At 44.9% G+C, this 23,225-nt stretch overlaps 36 non-coding genes across 36 annotated transcripts; 11 read left to right on the top strand and 25 right to left on the bottom strand.

Moving 5' to 3' along the window:
* Positions 1-256: 256 nt before the first annotated feature.
* On the bottom strand, positions 257-329 carry trnam-cau (transfer RNA methionine (anticodon CAU)). Its single transcript has one exon. It is a non-coding gene; the product is annotated as a tRNA-Met (tRNA).
* Positions 330-1,092: 763 nt separating this feature from the next.
* On the top strand, positions 1,093-1,164 carry trnad-guc (transfer RNA aspartic acid (anticodon GUC)). The gene has a single exon. It is a non-coding gene; the product is annotated as a tRNA-Asp (tRNA).
* Positions 1,165-1,568: 404 nt separating this feature from the next.
* Positions 1,569-1,650, bottom strand: trnas-uga (transfer RNA serine (anticodon UGA)). The gene has a single exon. It is a non-coding gene; the product is annotated as a tRNA-Ser (tRNA).
* A 573-nt stretch (positions 1,651-2,223) lies between these two features.
* Positions 2,224-2,296, bottom strand: trnam-cau (transfer RNA methionine (anticodon CAU)). The gene has a single exon. It is a non-coding gene; the product is annotated as a tRNA-Met (tRNA).
* Positions 2,297-3,534: 1,238 nt separating this feature from the next.
* On the bottom strand, positions 3,535-3,616 carry trnas-uga (transfer RNA serine (anticodon UGA)). Its single transcript has one exon. It is a non-coding gene; the product is annotated as a tRNA-Ser (tRNA).
* Positions 3,617-4,199: 583 nt separating this feature from the next.
* trnam-cau (transfer RNA methionine (anticodon CAU)) lies at positions 4,200-4,272 on the bottom strand. Its single transcript has one exon. It is a non-coding gene; the product is annotated as a tRNA-Met (tRNA).
* Positions 4,273-5,034: 762 nt separating this feature from the next.
* Positions 5,035-5,106, top strand: trnad-guc (transfer RNA aspartic acid (anticodon GUC)). Its single transcript has one exon. It is a non-coding gene; the product is annotated as a tRNA-Asp (tRNA).
* Positions 5,107-5,510: 404 nt separating this feature from the next.
* Positions 5,511-5,592, bottom strand: trnas-uga (transfer RNA serine (anticodon UGA)). The gene has a single exon. It is a non-coding gene; the product is annotated as a tRNA-Ser (tRNA).
* A 583-nt stretch (positions 5,593-6,175) lies between these two features.
* trnam-cau (transfer RNA methionine (anticodon CAU)) lies at positions 6,176-6,248 on the bottom strand. The gene has a single exon. It is a non-coding gene; the product is annotated as a tRNA-Met (tRNA).
* Positions 6,249-6,694: 446 nt separating this feature from the next.
* On the top strand, positions 6,695-6,766 carry trnad-guc (transfer RNA aspartic acid (anticodon GUC)). The gene has a single exon. It is a non-coding gene; the product is annotated as a tRNA-Asp (tRNA).
* A 404-nt stretch (positions 6,767-7,170) lies between these two features.
* On the bottom strand, positions 7,171-7,252 carry trnas-uga (transfer RNA serine (anticodon UGA)). The gene has a single exon. It is a non-coding gene; the product is annotated as a tRNA-Ser (tRNA).
* Positions 7,253-7,835: 583 nt separating this feature from the next.
* On the bottom strand, positions 7,836-7,908 carry trnam-cau (transfer RNA methionine (anticodon CAU)). The gene has a single exon. It is a non-coding gene; the product is annotated as a tRNA-Met (tRNA).
* Positions 7,909-8,670: 762 nt separating this feature from the next.
* trnad-guc (transfer RNA aspartic acid (anticodon GUC)) lies at positions 8,671-8,742 on the top strand. The gene has a single exon. It is a non-coding gene; the product is annotated as a tRNA-Asp (tRNA).
* A 404-nt stretch (positions 8,743-9,146) lies between these two features.
* On the bottom strand, positions 9,147-9,228 carry trnas-uga (transfer RNA serine (anticodon UGA)). Its single transcript has one exon. It is a non-coding gene; the product is annotated as a tRNA-Ser (tRNA).
* Positions 9,229-9,811: 583 nt separating this feature from the next.
* trnam-cau (transfer RNA methionine (anticodon CAU)) lies at positions 9,812-9,884 on the bottom strand. The gene has a single exon. It is a non-coding gene; the product is annotated as a tRNA-Met (tRNA).
* A 761-nt stretch (positions 9,885-10,645) lies between these two features.
* Positions 10,646-10,717, top strand: trnad-guc (transfer RNA aspartic acid (anticodon GUC)). The gene has a single exon. It is a non-coding gene; the product is annotated as a tRNA-Asp (tRNA).
* Positions 10,718-11,121: 404 nt separating this feature from the next.
* Positions 11,122-11,203, bottom strand: trnas-uga (transfer RNA serine (anticodon UGA)). The gene has a single exon. It is a non-coding gene; the product is annotated as a tRNA-Ser (tRNA).
* Positions 11,204-11,786: 583 nt separating this feature from the next.
* trnam-cau (transfer RNA methionine (anticodon CAU)) lies at positions 11,787-11,859 on the bottom strand. The gene has a single exon. It is a non-coding gene; the product is annotated as a tRNA-Met (tRNA).
* A 446-nt stretch (positions 11,860-12,305) lies between these two features.
* trnad-guc (transfer RNA aspartic acid (anticodon GUC)) lies at positions 12,306-12,377 on the top strand. The gene has a single exon. It is a non-coding gene; the product is annotated as a tRNA-Asp (tRNA).
* A 402-nt stretch (positions 12,378-12,779) lies between these two features.
* Positions 12,780-12,861, bottom strand: trnas-uga (transfer RNA serine (anticodon UGA)). The gene has a single exon. It is a non-coding gene; the product is annotated as a tRNA-Ser (tRNA).
* A 583-nt stretch (positions 12,862-13,444) lies between these two features.
* Positions 13,445-13,517, bottom strand: trnam-cau (transfer RNA methionine (anticodon CAU)). Its single transcript has one exon. It is a non-coding gene; the product is annotated as a tRNA-Met (tRNA).
* A 763-nt stretch (positions 13,518-14,280) lies between these two features.
* Positions 14,281-14,352, top strand: trnad-guc (transfer RNA aspartic acid (anticodon GUC)). The gene has a single exon. It is a non-coding gene; the product is annotated as a tRNA-Asp (tRNA).
* A 404-nt stretch (positions 14,353-14,756) lies between these two features.
* On the bottom strand, positions 14,757-14,838 carry trnas-uga (transfer RNA serine (anticodon UGA)). The gene has a single exon. It is a non-coding gene; the product is annotated as a tRNA-Ser (tRNA).
* A 583-nt stretch (positions 14,839-15,421) lies between these two features.
* On the bottom strand, positions 15,422-15,494 carry trnam-cau (transfer RNA methionine (anticodon CAU)). Its single transcript has one exon. It is a non-coding gene; the product is annotated as a tRNA-Met (tRNA).
* A 763-nt stretch (positions 15,495-16,257) lies between these two features.
* trnad-guc (transfer RNA aspartic acid (anticodon GUC)) lies at positions 16,258-16,329 on the top strand. Its single transcript has one exon. It is a non-coding gene; the product is annotated as a tRNA-Asp (tRNA).
* Positions 16,330-16,733: 404 nt separating this feature from the next.
* On the bottom strand, positions 16,734-16,815 carry trnas-uga (transfer RNA serine (anticodon UGA)). Its single transcript has one exon. It is a non-coding gene; the product is annotated as a tRNA-Ser (tRNA).
* A 583-nt stretch (positions 16,816-17,398) lies between these two features.
* trnam-cau (transfer RNA methionine (anticodon CAU)) lies at positions 17,399-17,471 on the bottom strand. Its single transcript has one exon. It is a non-coding gene; the product is annotated as a tRNA-Met (tRNA).
* A 762-nt stretch (positions 17,472-18,233) lies between these two features.
* On the top strand, positions 18,234-18,305 carry trnad-guc (transfer RNA aspartic acid (anticodon GUC)). The gene has a single exon. It is a non-coding gene; the product is annotated as a tRNA-Asp (tRNA).
* A 404-nt stretch (positions 18,306-18,709) lies between these two features.
* Positions 18,710-18,791, bottom strand: trnas-uga (transfer RNA serine (anticodon UGA)). Its single transcript has one exon. It is a non-coding gene; the product is annotated as a tRNA-Ser (tRNA).
* Positions 18,792-19,374: 583 nt separating this feature from the next.
* Positions 19,375-19,447, bottom strand: trnam-cau (transfer RNA methionine (anticodon CAU)). The gene has a single exon. It is a non-coding gene; the product is annotated as a tRNA-Met (tRNA).
* Positions 19,448-19,893: 446 nt separating this feature from the next.
* On the top strand, positions 19,894-19,965 carry trnad-guc (transfer RNA aspartic acid (anticodon GUC)). The gene has a single exon. It is a non-coding gene; the product is annotated as a tRNA-Asp (tRNA).
* Positions 19,966-20,369: 404 nt separating this feature from the next.
* On the bottom strand, positions 20,370-20,451 carry trnas-uga (transfer RNA serine (anticodon UGA)). Its single transcript has one exon. It is a non-coding gene; the product is annotated as a tRNA-Ser (tRNA).
* Positions 20,452-21,034: 583 nt separating this feature from the next.
* On the bottom strand, positions 21,035-21,107 carry trnam-cau (transfer RNA methionine (anticodon CAU)). Its single transcript has one exon. It is a non-coding gene; the product is annotated as a tRNA-Met (tRNA).
* Positions 21,108-21,869: 762 nt separating this feature from the next.
* Positions 21,870-21,941, top strand: trnad-guc (transfer RNA aspartic acid (anticodon GUC)). Its single transcript has one exon. It is a non-coding gene; the product is annotated as a tRNA-Asp (tRNA).
* A 404-nt stretch (positions 21,942-22,345) lies between these two features.
* On the bottom strand, positions 22,346-22,427 carry trnas-uga (transfer RNA serine (anticodon UGA)). Its single transcript has one exon. It is a non-coding gene; the product is annotated as a tRNA-Ser (tRNA).
* Positions 22,428-23,010: 583 nt separating this feature from the next.
* On the bottom strand, positions 23,011-23,083 carry trnam-cau (transfer RNA methionine (anticodon CAU)). The gene has a single exon. It is a non-coding gene; the product is annotated as a tRNA-Met (tRNA).
* Positions 23,084-23,225: the final 142 nt, after the last annotated feature.

Below are 23,225 nucleotides of genomic sequence, written 5' to 3'. Positions count from 1 at the left end.
GAGGTGTCAATACAGACGCCATCAAGGTATTGACTGAACGGTCAGTGGAGAGAATTGAATTGGATGCAACACAACTTGCTGTGTACACGCGAATTTACAAAAGAAAAAGCACAGCTTGAATCAACTAGGGATGACCTGTAAGAGTCATGTGCCAATACTATTTTCAGGTAGGGGGTGTGCTCAGCATGCGAGTGAATAAGGAAAGAGCGTTTGAGCATCTTTTGGGGGCTCGTCAATCTTTTCAAAAAGCTTCTGCTGCCCCGTGTGAGGGTCGAACTCACGACCTTCAGATTATGAGACTGACGCGCTACCTACTGTGCTAACGAGGCTAGGAAAGAAGAAGCGAGGCTGAGGAAGAACTAACAAAGCTGGAGAAAAAATGTATCCGCCCCCAATTCACTCCTTGGAGCATGGCGGCAAGTGCACCTGCAGCAACTAATTACTGCCAACAACAGCTAACAAACAACAAGGTTAGCACAAGAAGCCTGGAATTAACCAGAATCTGAGGCCAACGTAATTAAACTCTAATCCTACCCTAACCAATCACAGGATGTTCCAAGAGTAGACAAACAATGCACACAAACAAAAAAAAAAACAAAAATACCACCAAAATACAAGTACAAACGACACCTACCTCATGAAGGTATGAAGTGAAGCTTTCTCTGGAGTGCTTTTAGTAGATGCAAAGCAGTAATGTGTGCCAAGAAATTCAGAACTTGCATTTGGGAAAGAGAGAAATGCAAAATCTCAGTTGATCTAAGATGGATATTGCAGTTCGGTACAATGCACTGGAATACGAAGACAAAATGAATTGCCAATGTAGCTAAAGCCAATTTTGCAGCAAATGGTTCGCATGACTTAACTAGGAAGGCAGATGAATCAAACCTGTAGGTCACCAAGATTCTTTGAGTTTTTCCTATCATAAGTCCACAAACTGACGATGGTAAAAGAGGAGTGGCAACAGTGAGTCAATATCACCACAATGTGTTCTTTTTACCACCTCCTTGCAGGCACAATGATTCAGAGTACTTTAAAATCAAGGGGACAAGTGCACGTCACCTGACTCAGCATCACTGCGAGACACAGCACGTGTCCTCGTTAGTATAGTGGATAGTATCTCCGCCTGTCACGCGGAAGACCGGGGTTCGATTCCCCGACGGGGAGACCCTCTTTTAGCGCAAGGTGGAGCAACCAGTGACCGGCCATGAAAGAATGTGGCACTTTTTCTTTTACCTGAAACAAGACATCGCTATGTTGCATGAAGATCTTTGGATGAAGCACCTGTGAGTGCGAGCTCTCCCCACTGGTGGCATAAGGTCTCATCACAAATCACATTAGAGAGGCAAGTTAATCCTCTACGCTGCAAGAGACCCCACTGCATTTCCATGCCAACACATTGTAACGACGAAGCAGCCATTTGTAACTCAATTCCTGGGACTATTTCAGGATCAGTTAGGACTGCTAAAGTTTGGCAGCACAAAGTTGCAAATGGCATGAGAAGCATATTTAAAACTGGCTAGCAGGAAGAGAGCACACTCTCTCTTTCCACACGCCCAACAAGACACTCACGCTGCAAGCAGGAGTCGAACCTGCGCGGGGAAACCCCATTGGATTTCAAGTCCAACGCCTTAACCTCTCGGCCATCGCAGCTCGGCGGAGCGAGAGTAACATAGAGATCAATTTCTTGGACTTCCTCAAGCTCAATGATGAGTGCACAAGTGTCATTGCTTCTGAGTTGCAAATGGCTTGAGAAGAAAATTCAAATAAATGAATCTCCATAAGTCTACTCACTATTAACTTCAAGCTGGTACCAATTCCAGGTGATCAGGTATTCAAAAGCGTGTCATCAAAAGTGAATCAAAAGTGAAAAGTGTCCGACGTGGTCCATTATTCTGTGTTGGCACCACGACACTGCAGTTTGATCTGGGAGCGAACATGCTCCAAAGAGGCAGCTTGATGTCTCAGTAGAGGTGTCAATACAGACGCCATCAAGGTATTGACTGAACGGTCAGTGGAGAGAATTGAATTGGATGCAACACAACTTGCTGTGTACACGCGAATTTACAAAAGAAAAAGCACAGCTTGAATCAACTAGGGATGACCTGTAAGAGTCATGTGCCAATACTATTTTCAGGTAGGGGGTGTGCTCAGCATGCGAGTGAATAAGGAAAGAGCGTTTGAGCATCTTTTGGGGGCTCGTCAATCTTTTCAAAAAGCTTCTGCTGCCCCGTGTGAGGGTCGAACTCACGACCTTCAGATTATGAGACTGACGCGCTACCTACTGTGCTAACGAGGCTAGGAAAGAAGAAGCGAGGCTGAGGAAGAACTAACAAAGCTGGAGAAAAAATGTATCCGCCCCCAATTCACTCCTTGGAGCATGGCGGCAAGTGCACCTGCAGCAACTAATTACTGCCAACAACAGCTAACAAACAACAAGGTTAGCACAAGAAGCCTGGAATTAACCAGAATCTGAGGCCAACGTAATTAAACTCTAATCCTACCCTAACCAATCACAGGATGTTCCAAGAGTAGACAAACAACGCACACAAAAAAAAAAAAAACAAAAATACCACCAAAATACAAGTACAAACGACAGCTACCTCATGAAGGTATGAAGTGAAGCTTTCTCTGGAGTGCTTTTAGTAGATGCAAAGCAGTAATGTGTGCCAAGAAATTCAGAACTTGCATGTGGGAAAGAGAGAAATGCAAAATCTCAGTTGATCTAAGATGGATATTGCAGTTCGGTACAATGCACTGGAATACAAAGACAAAATGAATTGCCAATGTAGCTAAAGCCAATTTTGCAGCAAATGGTTTGCATGACTTAACTAGGAAGGCAGATGAATCAAACCTGTAGGTCACCAAGATTCTTTGAGTTTTTCCTATCATAAGTCCACAAACTGACGATGGTAAAAGAGGAGTGGCAACAGTGAGTCAATATCACCACAATGTGTTCTTTTTACCACCTCCTTGCAGGCACAATGATTCAGAGTACTTTAAAATCAAGGGGACAAGTGCACGTCACCTGACTCAGCATCACTGCGAGACACAGCACGTGTCCTCGTTAGTATAGTGGATAGTATCTCCGCCTGTCACGCGGAAGACCGGGGTTTGATTCCCCGACGGGGTGACCCTCTTTTAGCGCAAGGCGGAGCAACCAGTGACCGGCCATGAAAGAATGTGGCACTTTTTCTTTTACCTGAAACAAGACATCGCTATGTTGCATGAAGATCTTTGGATGAAGCACCTGTGAGTGCAAGCTCTCCCCACTGGTGGCATAAGGTCTCATCACAAATCACATTAGAGAGGCAAGTTAATCCTCTACGCTGCAAGAGACCCCACTGCATTTCCATGCCAACACATTGTAACGACGAAGCAGCCATTTGTAACTCAATTCCTGGGACTATTTCAGGATCAGTTAGGACTGCTAAAGTTTGGCAGCACAAAGTTGCAAATGGCATGAGAAGCATATTTAAAACTGGCTAGCAGGAAGAGAGCACACTCTCTCTTTCCACACGCCCAAAAAGACACTCACGCTGCAAGCAGGAGTCGAACCTGCACGGGGAAACCCCATTGGATTTCAAGTCCAACGCCTTAACCTCTCGGCCATCGCAGCTCGGCGGAGCGAGAGTAACATAGAGATCAATTCCTTGGACTTCCTCAAGCTCAATGATGAGTGCACAAGTGTCATTGCTTCTGAGTTGCAAATGGCTTGAGAAGAAAATTCAAATAAATGAATCTCCATAAGTCTACTCACTATTAACTTCAAGCTGGTACCAATTCCAGGTGATCAGGTATTCAAAAGCGTGTCATCAAAAGTGAATCAAAAAGAATCAAAAGTGAAAAGTGTCCGACGTGGTCCATTATTCTGTGTTGGCACCACGACACTGCAGTTTGATCTGGGAGCGAACATGCTCCAAAGAGGCAGCTTGATGTCTCAGTAGAGGTGTCAATACAGACGCCATCAAGGTATTGACTGAACGGTCAGTGGAGAGAATTGAATTGGATGCAACACAACTTGCTGTGTACACGCGAATTTACAAAAGAAAAAGCACAGCTTGAATCAACTAGGGATGACCTGTAAGAGTCATGTGCCAATACTATTTTCAGGTAGGGGGTGTGCTCAGCATGCGAGTGAATAAGGAAAGAGCGTTTGAGCATCTTTTGGGGGCTCGTCAATCTTTTCAAAAAGCTTCTGCTGCCCCGTGTGAGGGTCGAACTCACGACCTTCAGATTATGAGACTGACGCGCTACCTACTGCGCTAACAAGGCTAGGAAAGAAGAAGCGAGGCTGAGGAAGAACTAACAAAGCTGGAGAAAAAATGTATCCGCCCCCAATTCACTCCTTGGAGCATGGCAGCAAGTGCACCTGCAGCAACTAATTACTGCCAACAACAGCTAACAAACAACAAGGTTAGCACAAGAAGCCTGGAATTAACCAGAATCTGAGGCCAACGTAATTAAACTCTAATCCTACCCTAACCAATCACAGGATGTTCCAAGAGTAGACAAACAACGCACACAAACAAAAAAAAAACAAAAATACCACCAAAATACAAGTACAAACGACAGCTACCTCATGAAGGTATGAAGTGAAGCTTTCTCTGGAGTGCTTTTAGTAGATGCAAAGCAGTAATGTGTGCCAAGAAATTCAGAACTTGCATGTGGGAAAGAGAGAAATGCAAAATCTCAGTTGATCTAAGATGGATATTGCAGTTCGGTACAATGCACTGGAATACGAAGACAAAATGAATTGCCAATGTAGCTAAAGCCAATTTTGCAGCAAATGGTTCGCATGACTTAACTAGGAAGGCAGATGAATCAAACCTGTAGGTCACCAAGATTCTTTGAGTTTTTCCTATCATAAGTCCACAAACTGACGATGGTAAAAGAGGAGTGGCAACAGTGAGTCAATATCACCACAATGTGTTCTTTTTACCATCTCCTTGCAGGCACAATGATTCAGAGTACTTTAAAATCAAGGGGACAAGTGCACGTCACCTGACTCAGCATCACTGCGAGACACAGCACGTGTCCTCGTTAGTATAGTGGATAGTATCTCCGCCTGTCACGCGGAAGACCGGGGTTCGATTCCCTGACGGGGAGACCCTCTTTTAGCGCAAGGCGGAGCAACCAGTGACCGGCCATGAAAGAATGTGGCACTTTTTCTTTTACCTGAAACAAGACATCGCTATGTTGCATGAAGATCTTTGGATGAAGCACCTGTGAGTGCAAGCTCTCCCCACTGGTGGCATAAGGTCTCATCACAAATCACATTAGAGAGGCAAGTTAATCCTCTACGCTGCAAGAGACCCCACTGCATTTCCATGCCAACACATTGTAACGACGAAGCAGCCATTTGTAACTCAATTACTGGGACTATTTCAGGATCAGTTAGGACTGCTAAAGTTTGTCAGCACAAAGTTGCAAATGGCATGAGAAGCATATTTAAAACTGGCTAGCAGGAAGAGAGCACACTCTCTCTTTCCACACGCCCAACAAGACACTCACGCTGCAAGCAGGAGTCGAACCTGCGCGGGGAAACCCCATTGGATTTCAAGTCCAACGCCTTAACCTCTCGGCCATCGCAGCTCGGTGGAGCGAGAGTAACATAGAGATCAATTCCTTGGACTTCCTCAAGCTCAATGATGAGTGCACAAGTGTCATTGCTTCTGAGTTGCAAATGGCTTGAGAAGAAAATTCAAATAAATGAATCTCCATAAGTCTACTCACTATTAACTTCAAGCTGGTACCAATTCCAGGTGATCAGGTATTCAAAAGCGTGTCATCAAAAGTGAATCAAAAAGAATCAAAAGTGAAAAGTGTCCGACGTGGTCCATTATTCTGTGTTGGCACCACGACACTGCAGTTTGATCTGGGAGCGAACATGCTCCAAAGAGGCAGCTTGATGTCTCAGTAGAGGTGTCAATACAGACGCCATCAAGGTATTGACTGAACGGTCAGTGGAGAGAATTGAATTGGATGCAACACAACTTGCTGTGTACACGCGAATTTACAAAAGAAAAAGCACAGCTTGAATCAACTAGGGATGACCTGTAAGAGTCATGTGCCAATACTATTTTCAGGTAGGGGGTGTGCTCAGCATGCGAGTGAATAAGGAAAGAGCATTTGAGCATCTTTTGGGGGCTCGTCAATCTTTTCAAAAAGCTTCTGCTGCCCCGTGTGTGGGTCGAACTCACGACCTTCAGATTATGAGACTGACGCGCTACCTACTGCGCTAACGAGGCTAGGAAAGAAGAAGCGAGGCTGAGGAAGAACTAGATGCAAAGCAGTAATGTGTGCCAAGAAATTCAGAACTTGCATGTGGGAAAGAGAGAAATGCAAAATCTCAGTTGATCTAAGATGGATATTGCAGTTCGGTACAATGCACTGGAATACAAAGACAAAATGAATTGCCAATGTAGCTAAAGCCAATTTTGCAGCAAATGGTTTGCATGACTTAACTAGGAAGGCAGATGAATCAAACTTGTAGGTCACCAAGATTCTTTGAGTTTTTCCTATCATAAGTCCACAAACTGACGATGGTAAAAGAGGAGTGGCAACAGTGAGTCAATATCACCACAATGTGTTCTTTTTACCACCTCCTTGCAGGCACAATGATTCAGAGTACTTTAAAATCAAGGGGACAAGTGCACGTCACCTGACTCAGCATCACTGCGAGACACAGCACGTGTCCTCGTTAGTATAGTGGATAGTATCTCCGCCTGTCACGCGGAAGACCGGGGTTCGATTCCCCGACGGGGAGACCCTCTTTTAGCGCAAGGCGGAGCAACCAGTGACCGGCCATGAAAGAATGTGGCACTTTTTCTTTTACCTGAAACAAGACATCACTATGTTGCATGAAGATCTTTGGATGAAGCACCTGTGAGTGCAAGCTCTCCCCACTGGTGGCATAAGGTCTCATCACAAATCACATTAGAGAGGCAAGTTAATCCTCTAAGCTGCAAGAGACCCCACTGCATTTCCATGCCAACACATTGTAACGACGAAGCAGCCATTTGTAACTCAATTCCTGGGACTATTTCAGGATCAGTTAGGACTGCTAAAGTTTGGCAGCACAAAGTTGCAAATGGCATGAGAAGCATATTTAAAACTGGCTAGCAGGAAGAGAGCACACTCTTTCTTTCCACACGCCCAACAAGACACTCACGCTGCAAGCAGGAGTCGAACCTGCGCGGGGAAACCCCATTGGATTTCAAGTCCAACGCCTTAACCTCTCGGCCATCGCAGCTCGGTGGAGCGAGAGTAACATAGAGATCAATTCCTTGGACTTCCTCAAGCTCAATGATGAGTGCACAAGTGTCATTGCTTCTGAGTTGCAAATGGCTTGAGAAGAAAATTCAAATAAATGAATCTCCATAAGTCTACTCACTATTAACTTCAAGCTGGTACCAATTCCAGGTGATCAGGTATTCAAAAGCGTGTCATCAAAAGTGAATCAAAAAGAATCAAAAGTGAAAAGTGTCCGACGTGGTCCATTATTCTGTGTTGGCACCACGACACTGCAGTTTGATCTGGGAGCGAACATGCTCCAAAGAGGCAGCTTGATGTCTCAGTAGAGGTGTCAATACAGACGCCATCAAGGTATTGACTGAACGGTCAGTGGAGAGAATTGAATTGGATGCAACACAACTTGCTGTGTACACGCGAATTTACAAAAGAAAAAGCACAGCTTGAATCAACTAGGGATGACCTGTAAGAGTCATGTGCCAATACTATTTTCAGGTAGGGGGTGTGCTCAGCATGCGAGTGAATAAGGAAAGAGCGTTTGAGCATCTTTTGGGGGCTCGTCAATCTTTTCAAAAAGCTTCTGCTGCCCCGTGTGAGGGTCGAACTCACGACCTTCAGATTATGAGACTGACGCGCTACCTACTGTGCTAATGAGGCTAGGAAAGAAGAAGCGAGGCTGAGGAAGAACTAACAAAGCTGGAGAAAAAATGTATCCGCCCCCAATTCACTCCTTGGAGCATGGCGGCAAGTGCACCTGCAGCAACTAATTACTGCCAACAACAGCTAACAAACAACAAGGTTAGCACAAGAAGCCTGGAATTAACCAGAATCTGAGGCCAACGTAATTAAACTCTAATCCTACCCTAACCAATCACAGGATGTTCCAAGAGTAGACAAACAACGCACACAAACAAAAAAAAAACAAAAATACCACCAAAATACAAGTACAAACGACACCTACCTCATGAAGGTATGAAGTGAAGCTTTCTCTGGAGTGCTTTTAGTAGATGCAAAGCAGTAATGTGTGCCAAGAAATTCAGAACTTGCATGTGGGAAAGAGAGAAATGCAAAATCTCAGTTGATCTAAGATGGATATTGCAGTTCGGTACAATGCACTGGAATACGAAGACAAAATGAATTGCCAATGTAGCTAAAGCCAATTTTGCAGCAAATGGTTCGCATGACTTAACTAGGAAGGCAGATGAATCAAACCTGTAGGTCACCAATATTCTTTGAGTTTTTCCTATCATAAGTCCACAAACTGACGATGGTAAAAGAGGAGTGGCAACAGTGAGTCAATATCACCACAATGTGTTCTTTTTACCACCTCCTTGCAGGCACAATGATTCAGAGTACTTTAAAATCAAGGGGACAAGTGCACGTCACCTGACTCAGCATCACTGCGAGACACAGCACGTGTCCTCGTTAGTATAGTGGATAGTATCTCCGCCTGTCACGCGGAAGACCGGGGTTCGATTCCCCGACGGGGAGACCCTCTTTTAGCGCAAGGCGGAGCAACCAGTGACCGGCCATGAAAGAATGTGGCACTTTTTCTTTTACCTGAAACAAGACATCGCTATGTTGCATGAAGATCTTTGGATGAAGCACCTGTGAGTGCGAGCTCTCCCCACTGGTGGCATAAGGTCTCATCACAAATCACATTAGAGAGGCAAGTTAATCCTCTAAGCTGCAACAGACCCCACTGCATTTCCATGCCAACACATTGTAACGACGAAGCAGCCATTTGTAACTCAATTCCTGGGACTATTTCAGGATCAGTTAGGACTGCTAAAGTTTGGCAGCACAAAGTTGCAAATGGCATGAGAAGCATATTTAAAACTGGCTAGCAGGAAGAGAGCACACTCTTTCTTTCCACACGCCCAACAAGACACTCACGCTGCAAGCAGGAGTCGAACCTGCACGGGGAAACCCCATTGGATTTCAAGTCCAACGCCTTAACCTCTCGGCCATCGCAGCTCGGCGGAGCGAGAGTAACATAGAGATCAATTCCTTGGACTTCCTCAAGCTCAATGATGAGTGCACAAGTGTCATTGCTTCTGAGTTGCAAATGGCTTGAGAAGAAAATTCAAATAAATGAATCTCCATAAGTCTACTCACTATTAACTTCAAGCTGGTACCAATTCCAGGTGATCAGGTATTCAAAAGCGTGTCATCAAAAGTGAATCAAAAAGAATCAAAAGTGAAAAGTGTCCGACGTGGTCCATTATTCTGTGTTGGCACCACGACACTGCAGTTTGATCTGGGAGCGAACATGCTCCAAAGAGGCAGCTTGATGTCTCAGTAGAGGTGTCAATACAGACGCCATCAAGGTATTGACTGAACGGTCAGTGGAGAGAATTGAATTGGATGCAACACAACTTGCTGTGTACACGCGAATTTACAAAAGAAAAAGCACAGCTTGAATCAACTAGGGATGACCTGTAAGAGTCATGTGCCAATACTATTTTCAGGTAGGGGGTGTGCTCAGCATGCGAGTGAATAAGGAAAGAGCGTTTGAGCATCTTTTGGGGGCTCGTCAATCTTTTCAAAAAGCTTCTGCTGCCCCGTGTGAGGGTCGAACTCACGACCTTCAGATTATGAGACTGACGCGCTACCTACTGTGCTAACGAGGCTAGGAAAGAAGAAGCGAGGCTGAGGAAGAACTAACAAAGCTGGAGAAAAAATGTATCCGCCCCCAATTCACTCCTTGGAGCATGGCGGCAAGTGCACCTGCAGCAACTAATTACTGCCAACAACAGCTAACAAACAACAAGGTTAGCACAAGAAGCCTGGAATTAACCAGAATCTGAGGCCAACGTAATTAAACTCTAATCCTACCCTAACCAATCACAGGATGTTCCAAGAGTAGACAAACAACGCACACAAAAAAAAAAAAACAAAAATACCACCAAAATACAAGTACAAACGACAGCTACCTCATGAAGGTATGAAGTGAAGCTTTCTCTGGAGTGCTTTTAGTAGATGCAAAGCAGTAATGTGTGCCAAGAAATTCAGAACTTGCATGTGGGAAAGAGAGAAATGCAAAATCTCAGTTGATCTAAGATGGATATTGCAGTTCGGTACAATGCACTGGAATACGAAGACAAAATGAATTGCCAATGTAGCTAAAGCCAATTTTGCAGCAAATGGTTCGCATGACTTAACTAGGAAGGCAGATGAATCAAACCTGTAGGTCACCAAGATTCTTTGAGTTTTTCCTATCATAAGTCCACAAACTGACGATGGTAAAAGAGGAGTGGCAACAGTGAGTCAATATCACCACAATGTGTTCTTTTTACCACCTCCTTGCAGGCACAATGATTCAGAGTACTTTAAAATCAAGGGGACAAGTGCACGTCACCTGACTCAGCATCACTGCGAGACACAGCACGTGTCCTCGTTAGTATAGTGGATAGTATCTCCGCCTGTCACGCGGAAGACCGGGGTTCGATTCCCCGACGGGGAGACCCTCTTTTAGCGCAAGGCGGAGCAACCAGTGACCGGCCATGAAAGAATGTGGCACTTTTTCTTTTACCTGAAACAAGACATCGCTATGTTGCATGAAGATCTTTGGATGAAGCACCTGTGAGTGCAAGCTCTCCCCACTGGTGGCATAAGGTCTCATCACAAATCACATTAGAGAGGCAAGTTAATCCTCTACGCTGCAAGAGACCCCACTGCATTTCCATGCCAACACATTGTAACGACGAAGCAGCCATTTGTAACTCAATTCCTGGGACTATTTCAGGATCAGTTAGGACTGCTAAAGTTTGGCAGCACAAAGTTGCAAATGGCATGAGAAGCATATTTAAAACTGGCTAGCAGGAAGAGAGCACACTCTCTCTTTCCACACGCCCAACAAGACACTCACGCTGCAAGCAGGAGTCGAACCTGCGCGGGGAAACCCCATTGGATTTCAAGTCCAACGCCTTAACCTCTCGGCCATCGCAGCTCGGCGGAGCGAGATTAACATAGAGATCAATTCCTTGGACTTCCTCAAGCTCAATGATGAGTGCACAAGTGTCATTGCTTCTGAGTTGCAAATGGCTTGAGAAGAAAATTCAAATAAATGAATCTCCATAAGTCTACTCACTATTAACTTCAAGCTGGTACCAATTCCAGGTGATCAGGTATTCAAAAGCGTGTCATCAAAAGTGAATCAAAAAGAATCAAAAGTGAAAAGTGTCCGACGTGGTCCATTATTCTGTGTTGGCACCACGACACTGCAGTTTGATCTGGGAGCGAACATGCTCAAAAGAGGCAGCTTGATGTCTCAGTAGAGGTGTCAATACAGACGCCATCAAGGTATTGACTGAACGGTCAGTGGAGAGAATTGAATTGGATGCAACACAACTTGCTGTGTACACGCGAATTTACAAAAGAAAAAGCACAGCTTGAATCAACTAGGGATGACCTGTAAGAGTCATGTGCCAATACTATTTTCAGGTAGGGGGTGTGCTCAGCATGCGAGTGAATAAGGAAAGAGCGTTTGAGCATCTTTTGGGGGCTCGTCAATCTTTTCAAAAAGCTTCTGCTGCCCCGTGTGAGGGTCGAACTCACGACCTTCAGATTATGAGACTGACGCGCTACCTACTGCGCTAACGAGGCTAGGAAAGAAGAAGCGAGGCTGAGGAAGAACTAGATGCAAAGCAGTAATGTGTGCCAAGAAATTCAGAACTTGCATGTGGGAAAGAGAGAAATGCAAAATCTCAGTTGATCTAAGATGGATATTGCAGTTCGGTACAATGCACTGGAATACAAAGACAAAATGAATTGCCAATGTAGCTAAAGCCAATTTTGCAGCAAATGGTTTGCATGACTTAACTAGGAAGGCAGATGAATCAAACCTGTAGGTCACCAAGATTCTTTGAGTTTTTCCTATCATAAGTCCACAAACTGACGATGGTAAAAGAGGAGTGGCAACAGTGAGTCAATATCACCACAATGTGTTCTTTTTACCACCTCCTTGCAGGCACAATGATTCAGAGTACTTTAAAATCAAGGGGACAAGTGCACGTCACCTGACTCAGCATCACTGCGAGACACAGCACGTGTCCTCGTTAGTATAGTGGATAGTATCTCCGCCTGTCACGCGGAAGACCGGGGTTCGATTCCCCGACGGGGAGACCCTCTTTTAGCGCAAGGCGGAGCAACCAGTGACCGGCCATGAAAGAATGTGGCACTTTTTCTTTTACCTGAAACAAGACATCACTATGTTGCATGAAGATCTTTGGATGAAGCACCTGTGAGTGCAAGCTCTCCCCACTGGTGGCATAAGGTCTCATCACAAATCACATTAGAGAGGCAAGTTAATCCTCTAAGCTGCAAGAGACCCCACTGCATTTCCATGCCAACACATTGTAACGACGAAGCAGCCATTTGTAACTCAATTCCTGGGACTATTTCAGGATCAGTTAGGACTGCTAAAGTTTGGCAGCACAAAGTTGCAAATGGCATGAGAAGCATATTTAAAACTGGCTAGCAGGAAGAGAGCACACTCTCTTTCCACACGCCCAACAAGACACTCACGCTGCAAGCAGGAGTCTAACCTGCGCGGGGAAACCCCATTGGATTTCAAGTCCAACGCCTTAACCTCTCGGCCATCGCAGCTCGGCGGAGCGAGAGTAACATAGAGATCAATTCCTTGGACTTCCTCAAGCTCAATGATGAGTGCACAAGTGTCATTGCTTCTGAGTTGCAAATGGCTTGAGAAGAAAATTCAAATAAATGAATCTCCATAAGTCTACTCACTATTAACTTCAAGCTGGTACCAATTCCAGGTGATCAGGTATTCAAAAGCGTGTCATCAAAAGTGAATCAAAAAGAATCAAAAGTGAAAAGTGTCCGACGTGGTCCATTATTCTGTGTTGGCACCACGACACTGCAGTTTGATCTGGGAGCGAACATGCTCCAAAGAGGCAGCTTGATGTCTCAGTAGAGGTGTCAATACAGACGCCATCAAGGTATTGACTGAACGGTCAGTGGAGAGAATTGAATTGGATGCAACACAACTTGCTGTGTACACGCGAATTTACAAAAGAAAAAGCACAGCTTGAATCAACTAGGGATGACCTGTAAGAGTCATGTGCCAATACTATTTTCAGGTAGGGGGTGTGCTCAGCATGCGAGTGAATAAGGAAAGAGCGTTTGAGCATCTTTTGGGGGCTCGTCAATCTTTTCAAAAAGCTTCTGCTGCCCCGTGTGAGGGTCGAACTCACGACCTTCAGATTATGAGACTGACGCGCTACCTACTGTGCTAACGAGGCTAGGAAAGAAGAAGCGAGGCTGAGGAAGAACTAACAAAGCTGGAGAAAAAATGTATCCGCCCCCAATTCACTCCTTGGAGCATGGCGGCAAGTGCACCTGCAGCAACTAATTACTGCCAACAACAGCTAACAAACAACAAGGTTAGCACAAGAAGCCTGGAATTAACCAGAATCTGAGGCCAACGTAATTAAACTCTAATCCTACCCTAACCAATCACAGGATGTTCCAAGAGTAGACAAACAATGCACACAAACAAAAAAAAAAACAAAAATACCACCAAAATACAAGTACAAACGACACCTACCTCATGAAGGTATGAAGTGAAGCTTTCTCTGGAGTGCTTTTAGTAGATGCAAAGCAGTAATGTGTGCCAAGAAATTCAGAACTTGCATTTGGGAAAGAGAGAAATGCAAAATCTCAGTTGATCTAAGATGGATATTGCAGTTCGGTACAATGCACTGGAATACGAAGACAAAATGAATTGCCAATGTAGCTAAAGCCAATTTTGCAGCAAATGGTTCGCATGACTTAACTAGGAAGGCAGATGAATCAAACCTGTAGGTCACCAAGATTCTTTGAGTTTTTCCTATCATAAGTCCACAAACTGACGATGGTAAAAGAGGAGTGGCAACAGTGAGTCAATATCACCACAATGTGTTCTTTTTACCACCTCCTTGCAGGCACAATGATTCAGAGTACTTTAAAATCAAGGGGACAAGTGCACGTCACCTGACTCAGCATCACTGCGAGACACAGCACGTGTCCTCGTTAGTATAGTGGATAGTATCTCCGCCTGTCACGCGGAAGACCGGGGTTCGATTCCCCGACGGGGAGACCCTCTTTTAGCGCAAGGTGGAGCAACCAGTGACCGGCCATGAAAGAATGTGGCACTTTTTCTTTTACCTGAAACAAGACATCGCTATGTTGCATGAAGATCTTTGGATGAAGCACCTGTGAGTGCGAGCTCTCCCCACTGGTGGCATAAGGTCTCATCACAAATCACATTAGAGAGGCAAGTTAATCCTCTACGCTGCAAGAGACCCCACTGCATTTCCATGCCAACACATTGTAACGACGAAGCAGCCATTTGTAACTCAATTCCTGGGACTATTTCAGGATCAGTTAGGACTGCTAAAGTTTGGCAGCACAAAGTTGCAAATGGCATGAGAAGCATATTTAAAACTGGCTAGCAGGAAGAGAGCACACTCTCTCTTTCCACACGCCCAACAAGACACTCACGCTGCAAGCAGGAGTCGAACCTGCGCGGGGAAACCCCATTGGATTTCAAGTCCAACGCCTTAACCTCTCGGCCATCGCAGCTCGGCGGAGCGAGAGTAACATAGAGATCAATTTCTTGGACTTCCTCAAGCTCAATGATGAGTGCACAAGTGTCATTGCTTCTGAGTTGCAAATGGCTTGAGAAGAAAATTCAAATAAATGAATCTCCATAAGTCTACTCACTATTAACTTCAAGCTGGTACCAATTCCAGGTGATCAGGTATTCAAAAGCGTGTCATCAAAAGTGAATCAAAAAGAATCAAAAGTGAAAAGTGTCCGACGTGGTCCATTATTCTGTGTTGGCACCACGACACTGCAGTTTGATCTGGGAGCGAACATGCTCCAAAGAGGCAGCTTGATGTCTCAGTAGAGGTGTCAATACAGACGCCATCAAGGTATTGACTGAACGGTCAGTGGAGAGAATTGAATTGGATGCAACACATCTTGCTGTGTACACGCGAATTTAAAAAAGAAAAAGCACAGCTTGAATCAACTAGGGATGACCTGTAAGAGTCATGTGCCAATACTATTTTCAGGTAGGGGGTGTGCTCAGCATGCGAGTGAATGAGGAAAGAGCGTTTGAGCATCTTTTGGGGGCTCGTCAATCTTTTCAAAAAGCTTCTGCTGCCCCGTGTGAGGGTCGAACTCACGACCTTCAGATTATGAGACTGACGCGCTACCTACTGCGCTAACGAGGCTAGGAAAGAAGAAGCGAGGCTGAGGAAGAACTAACAAAGCTGGAGAAAAAATGTATCCGCCCCCAATTCACTCCTTGGAGCATGGCGGCAAGTGCACCTGCAGCAACTAATTACTGCCAACAACAGCTAACAAACAACAAGGTTAGCACAAGAAGCCTGGAATTAACCAGAATCTGAGGCCAACGTAATTAAACTCTAATCCTACCCTAACCAATCACAGGATGTTCCAAGAGTAGACAAACAACGCACACAAACAAAAAAAAAAACAAAAATACCACCAAAATACAAGTACAAACGACACCTACCTCATGAAGGTATGAAGTGAAGCTTTCTCTGGAGTGCTTTTAGTAGATGCAAAGCAGTAATGTGTGCCAAGAAATTCAGAACTTGCATGTGGGAAAGAGAGAAATGCAAAATCTCAGTTGATCTAAGATGGATATTGCAGTTCGGTACAATGCACTGGAATACGAAGACAAAATGAATTGCCAATGTAGCTAAAGCCAATTTTGCAGCAAATGGTTCGCATGACTTAACTAGGAAGGCAGATGAATCAAACCTGTAGGTCACCAAGATTCTTTGAGTTTTTCCTATCATAAGTCCACAAACTGACGATGGTAAAAGAGGAGTGGCAACAGTGAGTCAATATCACCACAATGTGTTCTTTTTACCACCTCCTTGCAGGCACAATGATTCAGAGTACTTTAAAATCAAGGGGACAAGTGCACGTCACCTGACTCAGCATCACTGCGAGACACAGCACGTGTCCTCGTTAGTATAGTGGATAGTATCTCCGCCTGTCACGCGGAAGACCGGGGTTCGATTCCCCGACGGGGAGACCCTCTTTTAGCGCAAGGCGGAGCAACCAGTGACCGGCCATGAAAGAATGTGGCACTTTTTCTTTTACCTGAAACAAGACATCGCTATGTTGCATGAAGATCTTTGGATGAAGCACCTGTGAGTGCGAGCTCTCCCCACTGGTGGCATAAGGTCTCATCACAAATCACATTAGAGAGGCAAGTTAATCCTCTACGCTGCAAGAGACCCCACTGCATTTCCATGCCAATACATTGTAACGACGAAGCAGCCATTTGTAACTCAATTCCTGGGACTATTTCAGGATCAGTTAGGACTGCTAAAGTTTGTCAGCACAAAGTTGCAAATGGCATGAGAAGCATATTTAAAACTGGCTAGCAGGAAGAGAGCACACTCTCTCTTTCCACACGCCCAACAAGACACTCACGCTGCAAGCAGGAGTCGAACCTGCGCGGGGAAACCCCATTGGATTTCAAGTCCAACGCCTTAACCTCTCGGCCATCGCAGCTCGGCGGAGCGAGAGTAACATAGAGATCAATTCCTTGGACTTCCTCAAGCTCAATGATGAGTGCACAAGTGTCATTGCTTCTGAGTTGCAAATGGCTTGAGAAGAAAATTCAAATAAATGAATCTCCATAAGTCTACTCACTATTAACTTCAAGCTGGTACCAATTCCAGGTGATCAGGTATTCAAAAGCGTGTCATCAAAAGTGAATCAAAAAGAATCAAAAGTGAAAAGTGTCCGACGTGGTCCATTATTCTGTGTTGGCACCACGACACTGCAGTTTGATCTGGGAGCGAACATGCTCCAAAGAGGCAGCTTGATGTCTCAGTAGAGGTGTCAATACAGACGCCATCAAGGTATTGACTGAACGGTCAGTGGAGAGAATTGAATTGGATGCAACACAACTTGCTGTGTACACGCGAATTTACAAAAGAAAAAGCACAGCTTGAATCAACTAGGGATGACCTGTAAGAGTCATGTGCCAATACTATTTTCAGGTAGGGGGTGTGCTCAGCATGCGAGTGAATAAGGAAAGAGCGTTTGAGCATCTTTTGGGGGCTCGTCAATCTTTTCAAAAAGCTTCTGCTGCCCCGTGTGAGGGTCGAACTCACGACCTTCAGATTATGAGACTGACGCGCTACCTACTGCGCTAACAAGGCTAGGAAAGAAGAAGCGAGGCTGAGGAAGAACTAACAAAGCTGGAGAAAAAATGTATCCGCCCCCAATTCACTCCTTGGAGCATGGCAGCAAGTGCACCTGCAGCAACTAATTACTGCCAACAACAGCTAACAAACAACAAGGTTAGCACAAGAAGCCTGGAATTAACCAGAATCTGAGGCCAACGTAATTAAACTCTAATCCTACCCTAACCAATCACAGGATGTTCCAAGAGTAGACAAACAACGCACACAAACAAAAAAAAAACAAAAATACCACCAAAATACAAGTACAAACGACAGCTACCTCATGAAGGTATGAAGTGAAGCTTTCTCTGGAGTGCTTTTAGTAGATGCAAAGCAGTAATGTGTGCCAAGAAATTCAGAACTTGCATGTGGGAAAGAGAGAAATGCAAAATCTCAGTTGATCTAAGATGGATATTGCAGTTCGGTACAATGCACTGGAATACGAAGACAAAATGAATTGCCAATGTAGCTAAAGCCAATTTTGCAGCAAATGGTTCGCATGACTTAACTAGGAAGGCAGATGAATCAAACCTGTAGGTCACCAAGATTCTTTGAGTTTTTCCTATCATAAGTCCACAAACTGACGATGGTAAAAGAGGAGTGGCAACAGTGAGTCAATATCACCACAATGTGTTCTTTTTACCATCTCCTTGCAGGCACAATGATTCAGAGTACTTTAAAATCAAGGGGACAAGTGCACGTCACCTGACTCAGCATCACTGCGAGACACAGCACGTGTCCTCGTTAGTATAGTGGATAGTATCTCCGCCTGTCACGCGGAAGACCGGGGTTCGATTCCCTGACGGGGAGACCCTCTTTTAGCGCAAGGCGGAGCAACCAGTGACCGGCCATGAAAGAATGTGGCACTTTTTCTTTTACCTGAAACAAGACATCGCTATGTTGCATGAAGATCTTTGGATGAAGCACCTGTGAGTGCAAGCTCTCCCCACTGGTGGCATAAGGTCTCATCACAAATCACATTAGAGAGGCAAGTTAATCCTCTACGCTGCAAGAGACCCCACTGCATTTCCATGCCAACACATTGTAACGACGAAGCAGCCATTTGTAACTCAATTACTGGGACTATTTCAGGATCAGTTAGGACTGCTAAAGTTTGTCAGCACAAAGTTGCAAATGGCATGAGAAGCATATTTAAAACTGGCTAGCAGGAAGAGAGCACACTCTCTCTTTCCACACGCCCAACAAGACACTCACGCTGCAAGCAGGAGTCGAACCTGCGCGGGGAAACCCCATTGGATTTCAAGTCCAACGCCTTAACCTCTCGGCCATCGCAGCTCGGTGGAGCGAGAGTAACATAGAGATCAATTCCTTGGACTTCCTCAAGCTCAATGATGAGTGCACAAGTGTCATTGCTTCTGAGTTGCAAATGGCTTGAGAAGAAAATTCAAATAAATGAATCTCCATAAGTCTACTCACTATTAACTTCAAGCTGGTACCAATTCCAGGTGATCAGGTATTCAAAAGCGTGTCATCAAAAGTGAATCAAAAAGAATCAAAAGTGAAAAGTGTCCGACGTGGTCCATTATTCTGTGTTGGCACCACGACACTGCAGTTTGATCTGGGAGCGAACATGCTCCAAAGAGGCAGCTTGATGTCTCAGTAGAGGTGTCAATACAGACGCCATCAAGGTATTGACTGAACGGTCAGTGGAGAGAATTGAATTGGATGCAACACAACTTGCTGTGTACACGCGAATTTACAAAAGAAAAAGCACAGCTTGAATCAACTAGGGATGACCTGTAAGAGTCATGTGCCAATACTATTTTCAGGTAGGGGGTGTGCTCAGCATGCGAGTGAATAAGGAAAGAGCATTTGAGCATCTTTTGGGGGCTCGTCAATCTTTTCAAAAAGCTTCTGCTGCCCCGTGTGTGGGTCGAACTCACGACCTTCAGATTATGAGACTGACGCGCTACCTACTGCGCTAACGAGGCTAGGAAAGAAGAAGCGAGGCTGAGGAAGAACTAGATGCAAAGCAGTAATGTGTGCCAAGAAATTCAGAACTTGCATGTGGGAAAGAGAGAAATGCAAAATCTCAGTTGATCTAAGATGGATATTGCAGTTCGGTACAATGCACTGGAATACAAAGACAAAATGAATTGCCAATGTAGCTAAAGCCAATTTTGCAGCAAATGGTTTGCATGACTTAACTAGGAAGGCAGATGAATCAAACTTGTAGGTCACCAAGATTCTTTGAGTTTTTCCTATCATAAGTCCACAAACTGACGATGGTAAAAGAGGAGTGGCAACAGTGAGTCAATATCACCACAATGTGTTCTTTTTACCACCTCCTTGCAGGCACAATGATTCAGAGTACTTTAAAATCAAGGGGACAAGTGCACGTCACCTGACTCAGCATCACTGCGAGACACAGCACGTGTCCTCGTTAGTATAGTGGATAGTATCTCCGCCTGTCACGCGGAAGACCGGGGTTCGATTCCCCGACGGGGAGACCCTCTTTTAGCGCAAGGCGGAGCAACCAGTGACCGGCCATGAAAGAATGTGGCACTTTTTCTTTTACCTGAAACAAGACATCACTATGTTGCATGAAGATCTTTGGATGAAGCACCTGTGAGTGCAAGCTCTCCCCACTGGTGGCATAAGGTCTCATCACAAATCACATTAGAGAGGCAAGTTAATCCTCTAAGCTGCAAGAGACCCCACTGCATTTCCATGCCAACACATTGTAACGACGAAGCAGCCATTTGTAACTCAATTCCTGGGACTATTTCAGGATCAGTTAGGACTGCTAAAGTTTGGCAGCACAAAGTTGCAAATGGCATGAGAAGCATATTTAAAACTGGCTAGCAGGAAGAGAGCACACTCTTTCTTTCCACACGCCCAACAAGACACTCACGCTGCAAGCAGGAGTCGAACCTGCGCGGGGAAACCCCATTGGATTTCAAGTCCAACGCCTTAACCTCTCGGCCATCGCAGCTCGGTGGAGCGAGAGTAACATAGAGATCAATTCCTTGGACTTCCTCAAGCTCAATGATGAGTGCACAAGTGTCATTGCTTCTGAGTTGCAAATGGCTTGAGAAGAAAATTCAAATAAATGAATCTCCATAAGTCTACTCACTATTAACTTCAAGCTGGTACCAATTCCAGGTGATCAGGTATTCAAAAGCGTGTCATCAAAAGTGAATCAAAAAGAATCAAAAGTGAAAAGTGTCCGACGTGGTCCATTATTCTGTGTTGGCACCACGACACTGCAGTTTGATCTGGGAGCGAACATGCTCCAAAGAGGCAGCTTGATGTCTCAGTAGAGGTGTCAATACAGACGCCATCAAGGTATTGACTGAACGGTCAGTGGAGAGAATTGAATTGGATGCAACACAACTTGCTGTGTACACGCGAATTTACAAAAGAAAAAGCACAGCTTGAATCAACTAGGGATGACCTGTAAGAGTCATGTGCCAATACTATTTTCAGGTAGGGGGTGTGCTCAGCATGCGAGTGAATAAGGAAAGAGCGTTTGAGCATCTTTTGGGGGCTCGTCAATCTTTTCAAAAAGCTTCTGCTGCCCCGTGTGAGGGTCGAACTCACGACCTTCAGATTATGAGACTGACGCGCTACCTACTGTGCTAATGAGGCTAGGAAAGAAGAAGCGAGGCTGAGGAAGAACTAACAAAGCTGGAGAAAAAATGTATCCGCCCCCAATTCACTCCTTGGAGCATGGCGGCAAGTGCACCTGCAGCAACTAATTACTGCCAACAACAGCTAACAAACAACAAGGTTAGCACAAGAAGCCTGGAATTAACCAGAATCTGAGGCCAACGTAATTAAACTCTAATCCTACCCTAACCAATCACAGGATGTTCCAAGAGTAGACAAACAACGCACACAAACAAAAAAAAAACAAAAATACCACCAAAATACAAGTACAAACGACACCTACCTCATGAAGGTATGAAGTGAAGCTTTCTCTGGAGTGCTTTTAGTAGATGCAAAGCAGTAATGTGTGCCAAGAAATTCAGAACTTGCATGTGGGAAAGAGAGAAATGCAAAATCTCAGTTGATCTAAGATGGATATTGCAGTTCGGTACAATGCACTGGAATACGAAGACAAAATGAATTGCCAATGTAGCTAAAGCCAATTTTGCAGCAAATGGTTCGCATGACTTAACTAGGAAGGCAGATGAATCAAACCTGTAGGTCACCAAGATTCTTTGAGTTTTTCCTATCATAAGTCCACAAACTGACGATGGTAAAAGAGGAGTGGCAACAGTGAGTCAATATCACCACAATGTGTTCTTTTTACCACCTCCTTGCAGGCACAATGATTCAGAGTACTTTAAAATCAAGGGGACAAGTGCACGTCACCTGACTCAGCATCACTGCGAGACACAGCACGTGTCCTCGTTAGTATAGTGGATAGTATCTCCGCCTGTCACGCGGAAGACCGGGGTTCGATTCCCCGACGGGGAGACCCTCTTTTAGCGCAAGGCGGAGCAACCAGTGACCGGCCATGAAAGAATGTGGCACTTTTTCTTTTACCTGAAACAAGACATCGCTATGTTGCATGAAGATCTTTGGATGAAGCACCTGTGAGTGCAAGCTCTCCCCACTGGTGGCATAAGGTCTCATCACAAATCACATTAGAGAGGCAAGTTAATCCTCTACGCTGCAAGAGACCCCACTGCATTTCCATGCCAACACATTGTAACGACGAAGCAGCCATTTGTAACTCAATTCCTGGGACTATTTCAGGATCAGTTAGGACTGCTAAAGTTTGGCAGCACAAAGTTGCAAATGGCATGAGAAGCATATTTAAAACTGGCTAGCAGGAAGAGAGCACACTCTCTCTTTCCACACGCCCAACAAGACACTCACGCTGCAAGCAGGAGTCGAACCTGCGCGGGGAAACCCCATTGGATTTCAAGTCCAACGCCTTAACCTCTCGGCCATCGCAGCTCGGCGGAGCGAGATTAACATAGAGATCAATTCCTTGGACTTCCTCAAGCTCAATGATGAGTGCACAAGTGTCATTGCTTCTGAGTTGCAAATGGCTTGAGAAGAAAATTCAAATAAATGAATCTCCATAAGTCTACTCACTATTAACTTCAAGCTGGTACCAATTCCAGGTGATCAGGTATTCAAAAGCGTGTCATCAAAAGTGAATCAAAAAGAATCAAAAGTGAAAAGTGTCCGACGTGGTCCATTATTCTGTGTTGGCACCACGACACTGCAGTTTGATCTGGGAGCGAACATGCTCAAAAGAGGCAGCTTGATGTCTCAGTAGAGGTGTCAATACAGACGCCATCAAGGTATTGACTGAACGGTCAGTGGAGAGAATTGAATTGGATGCAACACAACTTGCTGTGTACACGCGAATTTACAAAAGAAAAAGCACAGCTTGAATCAACTAGGGATGACCTGTAAGAGTCATGTGCCAATACTATTTTCAGGTAGGGGGTGTGCTCAGCATGCGAGTGAATAAGGAAAGAGCGTTTGAGCATCTTTTGGGGGCTCGTCAATCTTTTCAAAAAGCTTCTGCTGCCCCGTGTGAGGGTCGAACTCACGACCTTCAGATTATGAGACTGACGCGCTACCTACTGCGCTAACGAGGCTAGGAAAGAAGAAGCGAGGCTGAGGAAGAACTAGATGCAAAGCAGTAATGTGTGCCAAGAAATTCAGAACTTGCATGTGGGAAAGAGAGAAATGCAAAATCTCAGTTGATCTAAGATGGATATTGCAGTTCGGTACAATGCA

This window comes from Brachyhypopomus gauderio, chromosome 3 (genome assembly GCF_052324685.1).
Source record: "Brachyhypopomus gauderio isolate BG-103 chromosome 3, BGAUD_0.2, whole genome shotgun sequence".
NCBI classification, from domain to species: domain Eukaryota; kingdom Metazoa; phylum Chordata; class Actinopteri; order Gymnotiformes; family Hypopomidae; genus Brachyhypopomus; species Brachyhypopomus gauderio.
Note: the sequence above shows the minus strand (reverse complement) of the source record. Positions and strands in the feature narration are given on the sequence as shown.